Below are 17697 nucleotides of genomic sequence, written 5' to 3'. Positions count from 1 at the left end.
CAAATCAAGGTCATGAAGTTGCAACAAGTAGAATCCTAGGACCCTAAGGAATCTAAGTCATGTACTCCTTTTGATTCATTCATTCACTCAGCTGTCATTATTGAGTACTTAGAATGAGTCAGACATGCTGTGCTCTTATCCACCTGCCTCCTGTTCAACTGAGTATCTACCCAGGGAATTCCTCCAAGGTTAGGAGCAGACTTTGTCCCCTTTTACAATTGTTCAAGAGTTTTAATTCCTTTAAGTGAAAAAAAAATGCCACCATTTCCAAAGTCCGTTGTTTTCTACTGTTTCTACTAGGAAGCCCAGTGAAATGTAAGACAAATATGAGGCGCATGTCCTATCTCAACATCCAGACATTCTCTAGGTAAGCATACACATGAAGCAATCCTCTACCCCCAGCTTTTCTACTGTAACCTCATAACTGTAATATGAGATTGGCATACAGATATCATTTTTCTGTTCTGCCACAGTGTATTTTGGAATATTTATTTATTGACCAACAAACTGATGGTTAAATTTGTGAAACTATAAAATAATTCTACTCAAAACTACTGGTCAAGAAAGTGAAAAGTCAACCCACAGTATGGTAGAAAATATTTTCAAATCATGTATCTGATAAGCGACTTATAAACAGAATATATAAAGGACTCTGACAACTCAATAATAAAAAGACCAAATAGTTTTTTATTGGTCCAACAATTTTAATTTTTCCAAAAAAGATACACAAGTGGCCAACAAGGATATGAAAAGATGCTCAATATCGTTTGCCATTAAGAAATGCAAGTCAAAACTACAATGGAATACTTCACATCCACTAGAATGGCAATAATCAAAATGACAAACATGAATATGTGTCAGCAAGGATATGGAGAAACCAGAACAGTTATAAATTGTTGGTGGGAATGTAAAATGTTACAACTTTTGTGGAAATTAGTTTAGATGTTCCTCAAAAAGTTAAAAGCGGAGTTATTACATGATCCAGCAATTCCACTCCTCAATACACACCAAAGAGAAATGTAAATATATGTCCATGCAAAAACTTGTACTGATATATGCTAAACATGAATGAACCTTGAAAACATTATGTTAAGTGAAGAAAAAGATTACAAAAGAACACAAACTATATGATTCCCCTGATATGAAATGTCCAGAATAGGTAAATCAATGCAGACAAAAAGTTGATTAGCGATATTTAAAATGGATGAATTTTACGCTATATAAATTATATCTCAATAAAGTTATTTTTGAAACTTAAATTATTTTACTTCCAAAAGTTAAATTATTTATAAAAGAAAACACACCTGTACATTTTAAAGCAAACAATTTTAGATTTGACACCAGAAGCAAAAACAACAAAAGCAAAAATAAATAGGTGGGAGTACATCAAATTAAAAAACTGCACAGCAGGGCACCTGGGTGACTCTTGACTTCGGTACGAGTCATGATCTCAGGGTCATGAGATTGAGCCCCGCGTCAAGTCTGCTTAAGATTCCCCTCTCCCTCTGCTCCTCTTAGATAAACAAAAGCTGAGGGACTTCATTACCAGTGGACCTGTCCTATAAGAAATAATAAATGGAGTCCTCTATATTGAAACAAAGGATGCTAACTAAAAGTCAGAAAAATATAAAGTTCTCCAGTAAAGGTAAATACGTGGAAAAATATAAAAATCAGTATCATTATAATTTTGAGAGGGGGGTAGAGTTATAAAAGAGTATAGTTTCTGTACATGGTTGAAGTTAAGTTTGTATCAGTTTAAAAGAGACTCATAACCTTAGCATATAATATGTAATCCTCATGGTAACCACAAAGAAAATGTCTACAGAATGCACACAAAAGGAAATATTAATTATGTCACTATGATAAAACAACTAAACGCAAAGGAAAACAATAATGGAGTATATGAAGGCCCCCCCAAAACAAAGGACATACAGAAAATAAAAATAATGATAATAGTAAGTTATTCCTTACCAGTAATTGCTTGAAATATAAATGGACTTCAACTCTGTAATTTAAAAGATAGAGATTGGTAAATTGGATCAAAAACAAAACAAAACAGGATCTAACTATATGCTGCCTACAAGACATTCATTTTAGATATAAGGACATACCAGGTTGAAAGTGAAAGAATGGAAAAAGATATTCCACGCAAATAGTACCCAAAAGAGAGCAAAGGTGGCTATACTAATCTCGGACACAATAATCTTTTTTTTTTTTAAAGATTTTATTTATTTATTCGATAGAGACAGAGACAGCCAGCGAGAGAGGGAACACAAGCAGGGGGAGTGGGAGAGGAAGAAGCAGGCTCACAGCGGAGGAGCCTGATGTGGGGCTCGATCCCATAACGCCGGGATCACGCCCTGAACTGAAGGCAGACGCTTAACCGCTGTGCCACCCAGGCGCCCCAAGGACACAATAATCTTTAAGACAAGAATTTTACAAGAGACAGACAGCATTAAGGGTCAATTTACAAAGATATAATTACAAATACATATATATCCAACATCAGATTTCCTAAATATATGAAGTAAACATTGAAAAACTTGAAGGGAGAAATAAGAATCTCTACAAAAATAGAAGGAGAGTTCAATCCCCCACTTTCAGTAATGGATAGAGCAACCAGACAGAAGATTAATAAGGAAATAGAGGGCGTGAACAACACTACAGAATAATTAGATCTAACAGGCATACAAAGAACACTCTATCTAACAGCAGAATACACATTTTTCTCAAGTACACATGACACATTTTCCAGTACAGAACATATGTTAGGCTGGAGTGAAGAAAGTGAAAATCCAGTTGGGATGGGTTGAGAAAAAATGGAGGGGAATATTTGGAGAAAATGACCATAGACTCTTCTTTTAAGAAAGAAATTACAGACTCTTTATGAAAAGGAGGCAGAAAAAACAATCCACAGCTAGAAGAAATACACTAGAGCAAGATACTGAAAATCCCATAATGAAGGAGAGAAATTTATGATGCACAAGGGATAACCATAGAAAATAGATTCTTAAGAGACGAGAGGGATGGGTTTCAAATTATATGTGTTATGATGAACAAGTGAAAGGCAGAGAATGCGGGTAAAGATGCAGAAAGGATGATAATAAACCTATTGGCCAGAAGATGAGGGAGCTCCTCTTTTATATTTTCTATTTAATTTTAGATTATTGAAATGAAGTTATTAGCTAGATTGAGTGAAGAGGGAGTCTTAGAAGTTGGAGCAGAGAAAATACGATGGGATTAATTAGTTTTGAGTGACAATTTGTGTTCAAAAATCTATGGTGAAACCAGTAAACAGTTTTCTGTATTTGTTTTCTGTATTAGTCATTAATAGATACAGGAATGGAGAGAAAAGATTACTGGGTTCAATCAGAGGTAAAGAGTTACAGGATAGAGAGAAAGAATGAGCCAGATACTAAAGTCATCACTGATTGAAGACAGTGAGCTGGAGGTCAGCAGACAACAGTGGTAAGTAGTATTAGCTGGTGGTAAAGATTTTATTTTTCTTTTTTTAAAGATCTTAGTTATGTATTTGCCATAGAGAGAGAAAGAGAGCAAGCACAAGCAGGGGGAATGGCAGGGAAAGGGAGAAGGCGACTTTCCGCTGAGCAAGGAGCCCAATGGTGGACTTGATGCCAGGACTCCAGGGTCATGACCCAAGCTGAAGGCAGATGCTTAACTGACTGAGCCACCCAGGTGTCCCTGGAAAAGACTTTTTCAATAACCTTCAACTGAATGATGTTTTCAAAGCATGAAGGAGGAGAAACAATTTGAACATAGCAAACTGACTAAAGTGTACAACTGCCTTAACTTCATACTGCTAAAATCTTAAGGCATCACTTGAGAGAGGTGAAAAGGAAGTCATGTCCTCAGGGAACACTCTGGTACAGTTAGAGCAACAAAATCAATGTATCATTAGGGGAAGTTGAGATAATGCAGAAATACCTGCACGTACATGTTCAATTGCAATAAGACAGAGGAAGACGACTTGGGAAGATGGGAAGTTGAAGACTGCGTTAAAGAAAGATTTGTAGAAAGCTATACAAAAATGGTTTGTCTGGGTATTGAGGGATAATGTGGGATATCTGGCTAGATGCCAGTGGTTTTTCCAAGTGATAATTTAATAGCAGAAAATGCTCTGTAGCAGGGTTAAAGTAAAGATTATGGAAAATTATCTGGGTAAAATGGAGGCTTAAAGAATTAATCACAAGGAGAAAAACATACTAGGGTGTCAAATGTATTGAGCTCAGTATGAATTACACATTTATACAGGATTGCAAATGATAGTTTGCCCTCCAGAGAACTACTGTTATTTATAAAATGCTTGGTTTTTAAAAAAATACTTGTTCCTCTCTTTCATTCCCTTCCTGTAGTTTTACATGCATATTTCCACTTGGTAGTAAATTAGTGTCCCAAAGAATGTGTAGAGGATCAATGTATTTTGTTAGAGAGATGTCCAGGGCTTGAAACAGATCCATTAGAAATCCCAAGGCTTATACATATATTGGAAGAATCAATCAAGGGAAAAAATGCTCTCCTTGGTCTTTTCTNTTTTTTTTTTTTTTTTTTTTTTTTTTTTTTTTTTTTTTTTTTTTTTTTGCGGGGGCGGGGTTTTCTTCTTAAAAAGCGCAAGCTTATGAGAAGCCTAAACAACCAAGTGCGAAAACTGATGTTTAGGTTAGGGAGCAGCAAATTTTTCAGCTGTGTGTGGAGGCACACTAGGACAAACTGCCCCTAAATAAATCAGGGTTGCTTTTTACTGTTATGTGTACCTGCGCAATAATTTGTTGTAGAATTTACAGTCCCTAACTCCAAGTAGTTATGCCATCTGTTCTACAGGAACATTTTTATCCCTCAGAAACAAATCCAGAATTTGTAAACACAAGGTAGGAAAGTATATATTCACTTAGGATACTAGAAACTTGGAAAACATTAAGTTAATCTTATAAATTATTACTGTTACAAATTTATAGATAATGGACAGTCTGTATCTCAGTTTACTTCCTTAAAGATTCCTATTAATCAAACCAAAGAATGTCTCTTAAATCCTACTAATAGCTAACAGCGAAAATACACTGCTTTATGGTGGCTTCTTTTCTCCATACTACTTTCTGATATTATTAAGTAATGCAAAATGCAATCAAATTAATCTAGCGTACTATGTTAGGCATAACATACAGTAGTATCTGACTTCATGTGCCCAGATGATCTTACAGGGGAGAAGAAAAGAAATACAGCTAATAGTTGAGTCTTTATGCCAGGAATTCATCATATCATTTAATCTTCACTCTATGAGGTTAATATTATTACACCATTCTTATTGTTTTACAGATAATAGNTGCAAAATGCAATCAAATTAATCTAGCGTACTATGTTAGGCATAACATACAGTAGTATCTGACTTCATGTGCTCAGATGATCTTACAGGGGAGAAGAAAAGAAATACAGCTAATAGTTGAGTCTTTATGCCAGGAATTCATCAATCATTTAATCTTCACTCTATGAGGTTAATATTATTACACCATTCTTATTGTTTTACAGATAATAGGAAATATTTTGAAGGAGCCTACCAAAACTTTATTATGTATGCTTGTGCTTAACTTTATAGAAGGCAGGCAGATACCATGTAAACTCTTAGGAATTCCCCACTTGTCCAGCACAATGCAGTTGCAGAATAAAGTTACTGCAAATTCTGAGGACTTTATCAGCTAGTCCCTCAGTTTTTATTAAAGCAGATGTGACAATCGCTATTTAGTGTCAGTAGAAGGTATGGCCAGAAACATTCTGAATGGTTTCACAAATGAATACAGATCTAAATCAACATTGTGAATATTTCCTTCAAAAACTGTGCCTTTTGCCCTATGCAGAAACAGTCTGAATTCAGGTAATATTTAAAATAAATGATCTTCTGTGCTAATCATATGGACAGCTATTTTCCATTCTCAAGAACACTTTTCTAATTCAGAGGAATGAGGGGGCTACCCACTTCTATCTGGTTTTATGCTGCAATGCAGGATTCAAGTCACATCAGTATTTTGACATTTGGGTCCTCAAGCATACATCATTGTGCTAAATGCATCCTTTAGTCATCAATATATTCAGGAAGACTTTAAAAAAATCTATTTTTCCTACTGATATTTAACTTTTTTGGGGACAGTTCATAACAACCAAAAACAAGGTAAGTGTACTATTTTACTAACTTTAATAAAACTCCTGAAAATTTACACATAAAAATAAAGAAAAAAGTTATGATGCTTTAGAGTTAGTTGTAATAATAATAATAATAATAATAATAGCCGACTGGTTGACTTTTTAGAGGGGAAAAAAAACACAAGGTACCAATTCCAGTTTTTTCCCTGTGTTTTAAATATATTTAAGAGTTCTAAAAATTACAAACATTTCCTTAAACTTCTAGTGTTAATTAAAGCATTAAAATTATAAACTTTGTTACATAAAATGGATTTAAATTTCTTCCATCATGAATAGAGTTATTAAAGTACTTAGAAAAGTTTCATCAATGTTCAGGAAATCACTGAAAAAAAAAAACTATTCTATGTGAAGAGTCCAAGATGGTGGAGGAGCATAATTTAATTTAATTTAATTTCATCTGATCATAGGAATTCAGCTAGATAGCTATCAAATCATTCTGAATGTCTCAAAACTCAACTGGAGATCTAGGAAAAGAATAGTTGCAACTGTACAAATAGAAAAGTGACCACTTTCTGCAAGAATGACAAGACAGAAAAACTCACGTCAAAAAGAGAAGAAGAGGCAGGACTCACTGCCAGGGACCTAATCGGTATGGACATAAGTAAGATGTCAGAACTAGATTCAGAATAATGATGATAAAGATACTAGCTGGGCTTGAAAAAAAAGCACAGAAGACACCAGAAAATCCTTTTTTGCATAAATAAAAAAACTAAAACCTAATCAAGTCACAATCAAAAACGCTAATAATGAGATGCAGTTAAAAGTGGAGGCTCTAACTGCTAGGATAAATGAGGCAGAAGAGAGAATTAGTGATACAGAAGACCAAATGACGGAGAATAAAAAAGCTGAGGAAAAGAGAGACAAACAACTGCTGGATCACGAGGGGAAACTACGAAAGATAAGTGATAGCATAAAGTGGAACAATATTAGAATAATTGGGATCCCAGAAGAAGAGGAAAGAGAAGAGGGGGCAGAAGGTATACTGGAGCAAATTACAGAGAACTTCCCTAATCTGGGGAAGGAAACAGGCATCAAAATCCAGGAGGCACAGAGAACCCCCTCAAAATCAATAAAGACAGTTCAATGCCCCGACACATAATAGTGAAATTTACAAATCTCAGAGACAAACAGAAAATCCTGAAAGCAGCTCAGGACACAAGGTCTGTAACCTACAAGGGTAGAAACATTAGATTGGTAGCAGACCTATCCACAGAGACCTGGCAGGCCAGAAAGGACTGGCATGATATATTCGGGGTGCTAAATGCGAAAAATATGCAGCCAAGAATACTTTATCCAGCTAGGATGTCATTCAAAATAGAAGAAATGATAAAAAGCTTCCAGGACAAACAAAAACTAAAAAATTTGTGATCACCAAATCAGCCCTACAAGAAATATTAAAAGGGATCCTCTAAGCAAAGTGAGAACCCCAAAGGAACAAAAACCAGAAAGGAACAGAGACAATATACAGTAAGAGTCACTTTACAGGTAGTACAATGGCACTAGATTCATATTCTTCTATAGTTACTCTGAACGTAAATAGGCTAAATGCCCCAATCAAAAGACAGAGGGTATCATATTGGATAAAAAAAAGCAAGACCCATCGATATGGTGTCAGCAAGAGACTCATTTTAAACCCAAAGACACCTTCAGAAACAACATGAATGTCAAGATTTCATTTTCTGATATCTGAGTAATACTCCATTGTATATATGTATCACATCTTCTTCATCCATTCATCTGTCAATGGATATCTGGGCTTTTTCCATAGTTTGGTTATTGTGGACACTGCTGCTATAAATACTGGGGTGCAGGTGCCCCACAGATAACTACATTTGTATCTTCGGTGTAAATACTCAGTAGTGCAATTGCTGGGTCATAGGATAGCTCTATTTAAACTTTTTGAGGAACCTCCATACTGTTTTCCAAGGTGGCTGTAACAGCCTGCATTTCCACCAACAGTGTAAGAGGGTTCCCCTTTCTCTGCATCCTTGCCAACAACTGTTGCTTCCTGACTTAATTTTAGCCATTCTGATTGGTGTGAGGTTGTATCCCATTGTGGTTTTGATCTGAATTTCCCTGATGCCTAGTGATGTTCAACATTTTTTCATATGTCTGTTAGCCATTTGTATGTCTTCTTTGGAGAAATGTCTGTTCATGTCTTCTGACCATTTTTGACTGGATTATTTGTTTTTTGGGTGTTGAGTTTGAGAAGTTATTTATAGATCTTGGATACCAACCCTTTATCTATAATGTCATTTGCAAATATCTTCTCCCATTCCATGGGTTGCCTCTTAGTTTTGTTGACTATCTTCTTTGCTGTGCAGAAGTTTTTTATCTTGATGGTATTAAGGAGGGCATGTGTTGTGTAAGACTGGGTGTTATACGCAACTAATGCATCATTGAACAGGAACAAAAAAAAATAAAAATAAAATCATGGATGATGGGCTCACATGTGCTTTCCTAAGATAAAAATAATCTAGTTTTTCAGGATGGCTCCATTTTCTGCATGATTGAAAGGCCTAGTTTCAGACTACGGTGTCAGACAGCTGTTTGGGGGAACTGCCAGTTGCAGAAGGATGACTTTCTACCACATGCTTCTGTGAAGCATGGACGTCTCACCACTGTGATGCCTCGCCCAGGATACCCATCCCTCCAGACCTCTGGTCTACTTTATCTTGGCATCCCCAGAGGCAGGCATGTAGAAGCCTCCTAATAATTGTTCTTCAGATACGTATTTGATAGATTTCCAAATATCTGGGTCTGAAGATATACTTACTGTAACCCCTTTACCCCTTGTCCCCATGCCTAAGCCTGTTTATCTATCTAACTCAAAGTATCCCCAAGAATCCAGTGTAGGCATTCCTATGGCTCTTGGGTTATAATGGCATCTTCTGTATCTTTGTGATTAAACAGACAATGGGGAGTGGTGTTTAAGGTTACAGATTTGGAGTCAGTTAGGCCAGGCATACATATAGTAAACAGCTAATAAATGGTAACAAACTATGTTGTGCTTTTACAATATCTAACTTACACTGCACCCTGAATATGCAGAGAAAATTTACTTTATTTTGCCAGTAAACATTCTGGTCATTTCTCCTTGAGCCACTACCTTCCTGTTAGTGAGGATAAACCCCAATCTATAACTAGTCCAAGCTTAGTCTGACCTATTATTAAAAAGATACTTTATATAGTAATGTTCAGACTCTTTTAGATAACAATTCTTGGATTCTCTGAGAGTCCTCTTCACTAATACTATAGGATGGTTTCAGAGAGGTAGAAAAGAATCTGGGTTCTGCTTATGATACCCTCAGTATTCTCTGGTTTCCTGGGTGAAGGTTCACCTGGATGTGTTTGTCCTGCTGGACAATCATCCCTCAATCCTGAGCTAGGCTCTCTGGTTTAGTCAGGGCCTGGCAGTCATTACCTGTCAGCCTCAGTCTCAGTTCCCAGAGGCCACGGATACTTCTAAAGTCTGGCTGGGGCTTCCAATGGCCCTAAAGTGGTCTGTCTTGTCACCCTCACTCCAGTACAACACCATCCTCGTATAAGTGCTATAGCCAGACTCTCAGCTGCTTCTATGTCACGTGGGAAACAGGTGTGATTGGAAGTCCCTTACCTGTGTCTGACCTCTCTGTTCTGGTAACTTGAGGTGGCTGTGATCCAGGCTGGGACAACAGCAGCCTGTGATAGGACCTTTTGTTTCTAGGATCTTAAAGACTGTGTGTGTGGTATGAGTATGTATGTGTGTGATGTGAGAGTATGTGGCATACATGTGTGGTATGTGTGGTCCATGTATGTGTGGTGTGAGCTGTGTGTGTGTGGCATGTGGTGTGTTAAATGTGGTATGTCATTTTCATTTATCTAACATATCTCTATCTGTGCCAAAATCTGGATTATGGGAATGTGAGGTATGAGTTTGTGTTCCTTGTTCTTCTTTTTCCCTCTCTCCTTGCCACAACCAAAAAAGGGGTCTTTCCCCATTTTCTCTGCTTCGCTTGCCTGCCATATCTTCTTCTGAAATACCAAATTAAGAAATTAAGGAATTTTGAACAATTCTTTTACAATAAACCAGCTTATTTGCAAAACTCTGTTGCTGAATGTTGGAAGCCAAATGATACCTTAGTTTTTCACTATGTATTCCTTTCTAATAGATGTTCATCTCCATGCTGATGAAAGGATGCTTCTTATGGTCATGTGTTCATAAAGGAAAAGTACATCAACAATTTTCAAAATTTTACTCCCTTTACGACTATGATCCTGACCTTGAGGGCATACTACATTACTACTGTGGGTTTCCTTTCCAGTAGATGAAACACAACAGCTTCATCTTTCAAAGTGATATAGAAATAGAGTTGTTTGTAGAAAAGGCATTTGGATAAGAGAATTGCAGGCCTCATAAATATTGTTCAGGTTACCCTTAGTCTAAAATTCTATTTCTGTGATTCCATGAATCAGAAATACCCTATACCATTTCTACTCTTACCGATACAACTGTGTGCAACTACGTTCCATTTTAATTTGGTTCAGTCCTTGCTCACATACAATCTATTTTGATATAGCAGCCAAAATGACCCTTCTAGAAAGTAAATCAGATCATGTCTACTTTGCTCAAAACTCTCAAATGGCTTCCCATTTCACTCATAATAAAGCCAAAAATTCTACCATGGCTCACAGAGCCTTGCAGGTATTCTGGTACATGCCCACTTCGAATTTCATTTCCACCCACTTTCTCCCAGTCCCTGAGCACCAGCCTCAGTGGCCTTCTTGCTAGTTCCCCAGAGTGTCAAACAACAACAACAACAAAATCACCTTTTTAAAAATGACACATAGAAAGAAATAGGATTGATTTTATGATTCAGTACACACAAACACGTATACACAGTGAAGGAAATACCTTATGAAAAACTATGTTTACTTCATGCAATGAACTCTGACATCTTTTCAAATTGATTTTATTCTATTCTACACTTTGTTTAAAAATGTCCTTGATGGACTAAATTTATCATATTATCCATAGTTTGAGTAGCAACTCATATATCAAAAACAATATCTTCCCTCACAATTCTAAAATAGCAGCTCCTTTTAAACTCTATTTCCTGACTCTGTTTAATTTTTTCCCACAGTATTTACCAGTCTAACATTATATCACATATATGTTCATTGGCTTAATTTTATTTCCTTACCTGACCACCCTGGCATTAACCAGGAAATAAGCCCTATGAATGTAGGGGCTTTCAATATTTTCTTCAGTAATGTATCCACAGTGCCTAAAACAGTGCTTGGCTTATAGAAGGTGCAAAATAAATGCTTGTTTGTGAAGTAATGAACCACAGAATTCATACAGTAGTTAAGAGCTTGCAATATGGAGCCAAGGTGCCTGGGTTTAAATCTCAGTTCTGCAACTTCCCCGTGCTTCAACTCAGATAAGATACATAAACTTTCTGTACTTTAGCTTACCATTATAGGGATAATAATGAGCCATTACATATGTTATTGTGAGATTACAAACATTAAAATAATTTGTGTAACACACCTAGAACAGTGCCTGGCATACAGTCAGTGGTAAATAAATATTTACTATTATTATTGCTATTGTTTACAAAATGGGATTAATACAGAAAGTTGTAGATCTGGAAGTCACTTTAGAGATGTCATTATTAATCATCTTGATCTATAACACAAATACTTGACTAATGTGCAAAACTTTCGTGAAGTGCTTTGATGATAAATGATGTATCTAACACAGACATACCTCAAATAATTAGTTCTCATATGTAAAGTGATAGGTGAGTACAAATCTGTAAGCCATTTTAGAAAGAGCATTCATTAAAAAGACACAGGGGAAAAAAAACAAAGCTGTTCAGAAAAGACAGAAGCCCCATAGCCTCTCAGTAGGTCCCTGTAGAGAAATAAAATTGCCTTTACTTTCTCAGCATTCCAGTAAAAAGCTCTAGCCCCCTGAGATTCTTCACATATCATGAGAATTATATTTGTAGCCATTTGTCTAGTAAATTGCTCTGACTCAAAAGGATAATAAAACTCTTATCTTGACAAGAGGGCTGATGGCTACAACCTAGACTAAGTTCCTATGTTAACCCTTCAATGTGCTAAAAAGACTGCAACTGCTATCTTTCTAGGTGTTTTCACTTCAAGAAAGAACTAGGCAGTCTCTGGAAACAGTCTCTGGCTTTTCCAAAGGTTTCATTTACGTGCCAGAAAGCTGGAGCAATAAGGAGCCCCTTTCAAGAGATGAACAAACATGAGTCTCCTACCACTTTATAAGCAGAGAAAAGTAATTTTTCTCCTTCCTTGCCTATGGATGAGTCTGGCCACTCAGGTAAGAGAACTGACTTGGCTCTTAACTCGTCACTTAGGGGGAGGGAATAGGGCATAGGGAGAATAACTCATTATTTACTTGAAGTACTTAATAAGAAATCTATCTTTGATCCAGAATACCTCATGTATGGACTCAGGATAATATCAATAAATGTGAAGATTAAAAACACAACAGTACTTCATTGTTTCAGATGAGTGAAGGAGCTGGATCCCCCTTTAAAGTAAATGTAGATTTTATTTTCTCTAACAAAAGAAGTAATCAGTGTAAACACCCCAAAATTATTTTCCATTCACTAGGAGACTTAGCTATAGCTGATAAAACCAAACACAGTGGCATCAGACTAGAGTTAAGTTCCTCATTAGGCCTCAGTCTCCACATCTATAATTATGAGAACATTAAGAGTACATACCTAATAAAGTTATTGGAGGATTAAATCAGATACCCAGCTATGTGAGTGAGCTTAGAAGCAGATCCCACAGCCTTCAAATGACTGCAACACTGACTGAGAGCTTTATTCCAAATACAAGAGAGATCCTGAGACAGAACCAACCGGCTAAATGGCTCCCAGATCCCCGGACCCTCAGAAATTTTAAGATAGAGTAAATTTCATTGTTTTAAGCTGCTAAAATTTCGTGCACCTTATTACACAGTGATAAATAAGGAATACAGATACTATATGTAAAATCATTTTCATAACACTTAGCATATATTCCAATAAAAGTTGGCCAACAGCAGCAGTAGCAGCAGTGCCTAGAGGGAAGAAATGTGATTACATAGCAGGGTGCTCATGAATGCAAAGAAAAGAGCTGTTTGTATTTCAAAACAAAGCCATTCTAACATCTGCAGAAAGCCAAAGACAATCTTCATAGCATGATAATAATTTGACCTCTATAAGCAGATACTGAAGATGCAATCCTTCGTTCGAAGGACAATGAGAGTACACAAACTCTCACCTGGCTCTGGCCCAAAGAATCAATTCTCTAAAGTACTTTATACTTCTAACCTACTCCTGAAATGCAAAACAGAGTGAGAAATTTTTTCCTGAGGGAAAAAGATTAGAAATCTTTCAGACCAAAGGGTAAAAACTAAGCTTTTTTCTGTGCCAGTAATAAAAACAATAATGTGTTACATATAAACATATGTATATGACATATACCAAATTGGTACAGAGGAGAATCTGTGTTCTAGGGTCATGAGTTAGTAAGTTCAAATTGCTTTTTATGTGCCGATAAGTTTATATTCCCATCTATATATAGAGTAATAATGTGGGGGAGACAGAAGACAGAGGCCAAACTGCAATTTGAAAAGGGTACCGCCCAAGTCCACTATATTTCTTTATAGAAACATGGCAAAGTCAGAAGTAATACCCATCAATCACTATTTGTCTACAACTCCAGGTTAGTAAAACTGACGAGGACAGATGAGCAATGGTTTATTTATTTATATGTCACTTTATTTGCACAGCAGACCCTATCCCTGTGATAGATCATCAGTGTCAAGCAAGTTTGCAGTTTAAAAATGAATGAAATATTTCCATGCCTGTCAGTAGGACCACAAGTAATAACCATTTTTTTCCTGTTTACTCATTTTAGAAATCACTTAATCCACCGGGGTCATCTCCACCCAAAACAATACTCAACAAATCATAGACTTGAACTGCCTAAAATATTATAATGCCTGACTTTTATCCATTTTTTAAAGGAATATTTGTGATACATCCTTCTTAGATTGGTAGTCAAGACCTTCTGAAAACTGGTCCTAACCTGACTTTCTTCCTACCATATCACCTTACACATACCATTTCTAGGTTAATGGAAATATTTGCCCTTAACTGCACTGCTCTGACTCGATTTCAGGCCTGGATGTTTAAAGACATCCAGTATTTCACGAATGCCACATTCAACCTCTGAATTGCCACAGACAACAGGATTCCTATGCAGAAAATCCATTAGAATTGACTGAGTGACATACACACACACACACACACACACACAGGTAGTGGAACTAATGAGTTATACGGTAAATGCTGCAGGATATAAGCTCCATATTTAAAAAGGCAATTCTATTTATATATTTTAACAATAAACAGAAATTAAAATAAAAAGATAATATTTTTAATACATCGAGTATGAAACACTGTGGGATAAATCTGACAAAAGATGTTCAAGATCTTTACANGATAAACAGAAATTAAAATAAAAATAATATTTTTAATACATCGAGTATGAAACACTGTGGGATAAATCTGACAAAAGATGTTCAAGATCTTTACATTAATAGCTACAAAACACTGATACACCATATTCTGAGTTCAGAAGACTCAATACTGCTAACCATAAATTCTTTCCAAATTTATTCAGAAGTTTAATGTGATCCCAATAAAAACCTTAGCAAGACGTTTTATAGAGTTCAACAAGCTGATTCTAGAATTCATCTAGAAATGCAAAGACCCTACAGTTATTCAAAAGTTAAAAAAAATCTTGGGAAGAACTACCTTTACTTGATTTTAAGACATACTAGAGAACTTTGGTAATCTAGACAACACAGTATTCATGTTAAGACAGAGAATATATCAATGGATCTAAATGAAGTTTCCAGAAGTAGACCCAAACATAAATGGAAAATCAATTTTCTTAAAAGGAACAAACGAAATTCACTGGAGAAAGGATAGCCTTTTAACATATGGCACTAGATCTACTGGCTATCTATATGCAGTTAACTTCAATCCGTATCTTCTACAATACATAAAAATCTACTCAAAGTGGATCAGAGATCTAAATGTAAAACCTTAAAGAAAACAGCACAGAATGTCTGTGACCTGGTTCTGGCAAAGATTTCTTAATTAAGACACCAAAAACAAGGCCCATAAAAGAAATGATAAATGGGACTTCAAAGTTAAACATATTTACTTTTTAAAGGAATGAAAATACAAGGCATAGACTAAAAAAGTATGTTCAAGTCCTGTATTTGATAAAGGATTCTATCTACAACAAAGAACTCACAAAACTCAGAAGAGCCTGGGTGGCTCATTCAGTTGAACATCTGCCTTGGGCTCAGATCATGATCCCAGAGTCCTGGGATCCAGCCCTGCGTCCGGCTCCCTCTTCCTCCGCCCCCTCTCCCAGCTCATGCTCTTTCTCTCTGTTTCTCTCTCAAATAAATAAATAAAATCTTTTTTAAAAAGTCCCAAATTTTAAAATTTGAAACCCATTTTTAAATGGGCAAAATATTTGGGGAATTCAAAGAAGATACGTAAATTACCAATAAGTAAATAATATCAATATCAATAATCATTAAAGAAATGCAAAGTAACTCCACAGTGTGACACCATTAAAAGTCTATTAAAATGTGTAAAAAAAAGCCTGATCATTCCAAGTTTTGACAAGATGTGGAAAAAATGACACTCATATCTTCTGTTTGGAATGTAAAATGGCATGACCAGTTTAGAGCCAGGTTTGGCAGTTTCTTAAAAATTACTGAACATTATTATCTGAAACTACTGATGTACTATATGTTGGCTAGTTGAATTTAAATTAAAAAAAAAAAGAAGTTAAACATACAACTATCATAGGACCCAGTCATTCCACTCCCAGTTGTTTTCCAAGAGAAATTAAACATGTACACAGAAAGACTTGTGGTTGAATATTTATAGCAGATGTATCGGTCAATAGCTCCAAACAGAAAATAAGTCAAATATTTCTCNAAATTAAACATGTACACAGAAAGACTCGTGGTTGAATATTTATAGCAGATGTATCGGTCAATAGCTCCAAACAGAAAATAAGTCAAATATTTCTCAATAAGTAAATGAATAAACAGATTGTGGTATATCTATACAATCAACTCAAAGGGACAACTTATATAACCACCTGTATGAATCTTAAAATAATTATGCTGCATATAATGTATATAATGTAAGTATATAATGTAAGATTTCTTTTATATAAAATCATTTCTTTTATATAAAATCCTAGGAAATTCAAACTAACTTATAGTGACAGAAGAGAGATCAGTGGCTGCCTGAGGATCAAGCCAAAGGAAAAATGGATTAGGAAGAAACTTTTGAGCATTTAGAAATGTGCATTATCTTTATTATACTTGTCTCACAAGTGTACATATGTGTGTGAATTTATACTTGTCTCACAAGTGTACATATGTGTGTGAATTTATACTTGTCTCACAAATGTACATATGTGTGTGAATTCACAGGACTACATACTTTAAATGTGTGTACTGTGCACTATATTGTTTATTAGTTATATCTCAATAGAACTGTAAAAGCAAGAAAGACAAAGACTGTCTTTATAATCTATCTATAAGCTATTTATAAGAGATATATTTAAAACATTCACACATGGAGAGTTTGAAATAAGAATAAAAAAATATATCTTGCAAACAATAACTAAAAGACATTCATATAGGCAGAATTACAACTATACTGTATCTTGACTATGTCACTATCAGTAGTGATACTGTAGTTTATTTTTGTAAGTATAAAGATGCTACAATTAGTAACATGAGAGAAGAGGGTACCTGAGATCTCTCTGAATTCTTACAACCACATGTGAATCTATAATTATCTGAAAATAAAAAACGTAATTAAAAAATAGTCAGGTAGCCATATTACTATCAGGCAAATTGACTTTAAGGAAAAAAAGTAGTATCAGTGGAAAACAGTTAAGCTTTAATAATAATTAAAGTTATATAAAGAAGATATAAAAAATTTAAGTTTGCATATACCTAATTAATTAGTCTAAAATTTCAGAGCCACAAGGAGAATGAGACTAATCAGCAAACATAGTAGGAGATCCTGACATTTTTAGTCACTGACAGAAGCAGCAAAAATCAGTAAGAATGTAGAAAATTTTAAATATGGATTAAACTATCTTGAAGATTGGTGCTCCAATTAAAATCTTCAAAAGCATATCTTTTACACCTCTATGTACTCAATTTTGTCTACTAACCCTTCCTGGAGCAATTAAATAATAAACAGTTGCACCCCTGGATTAAAAAAAAAAGTTCATCTTACCTCTCACATTTCCTTTCTTACTTTTTTACTTTATGTGCTACCATATTTTATTGATTTTTCATTCCACACTTGTATTGATGTATTCTTAATTTTATTACAATGTTTTAAAAATTTGCAATAA

The sequence above is a fragment of the Ailuropoda melanoleuca genome, chromosome 3 (genome assembly GCF_002007445.2).
Source record: "Ailuropoda melanoleuca isolate Jingjing chromosome 3, ASM200744v2, whole genome shotgun sequence".
Lineage (NCBI taxonomy): Eukaryota > Metazoa > Chordata > Mammalia > Carnivora > Ursidae > Ailuropoda > Ailuropoda melanoleuca.
Note: the sequence above shows the minus strand (reverse complement) of the source record.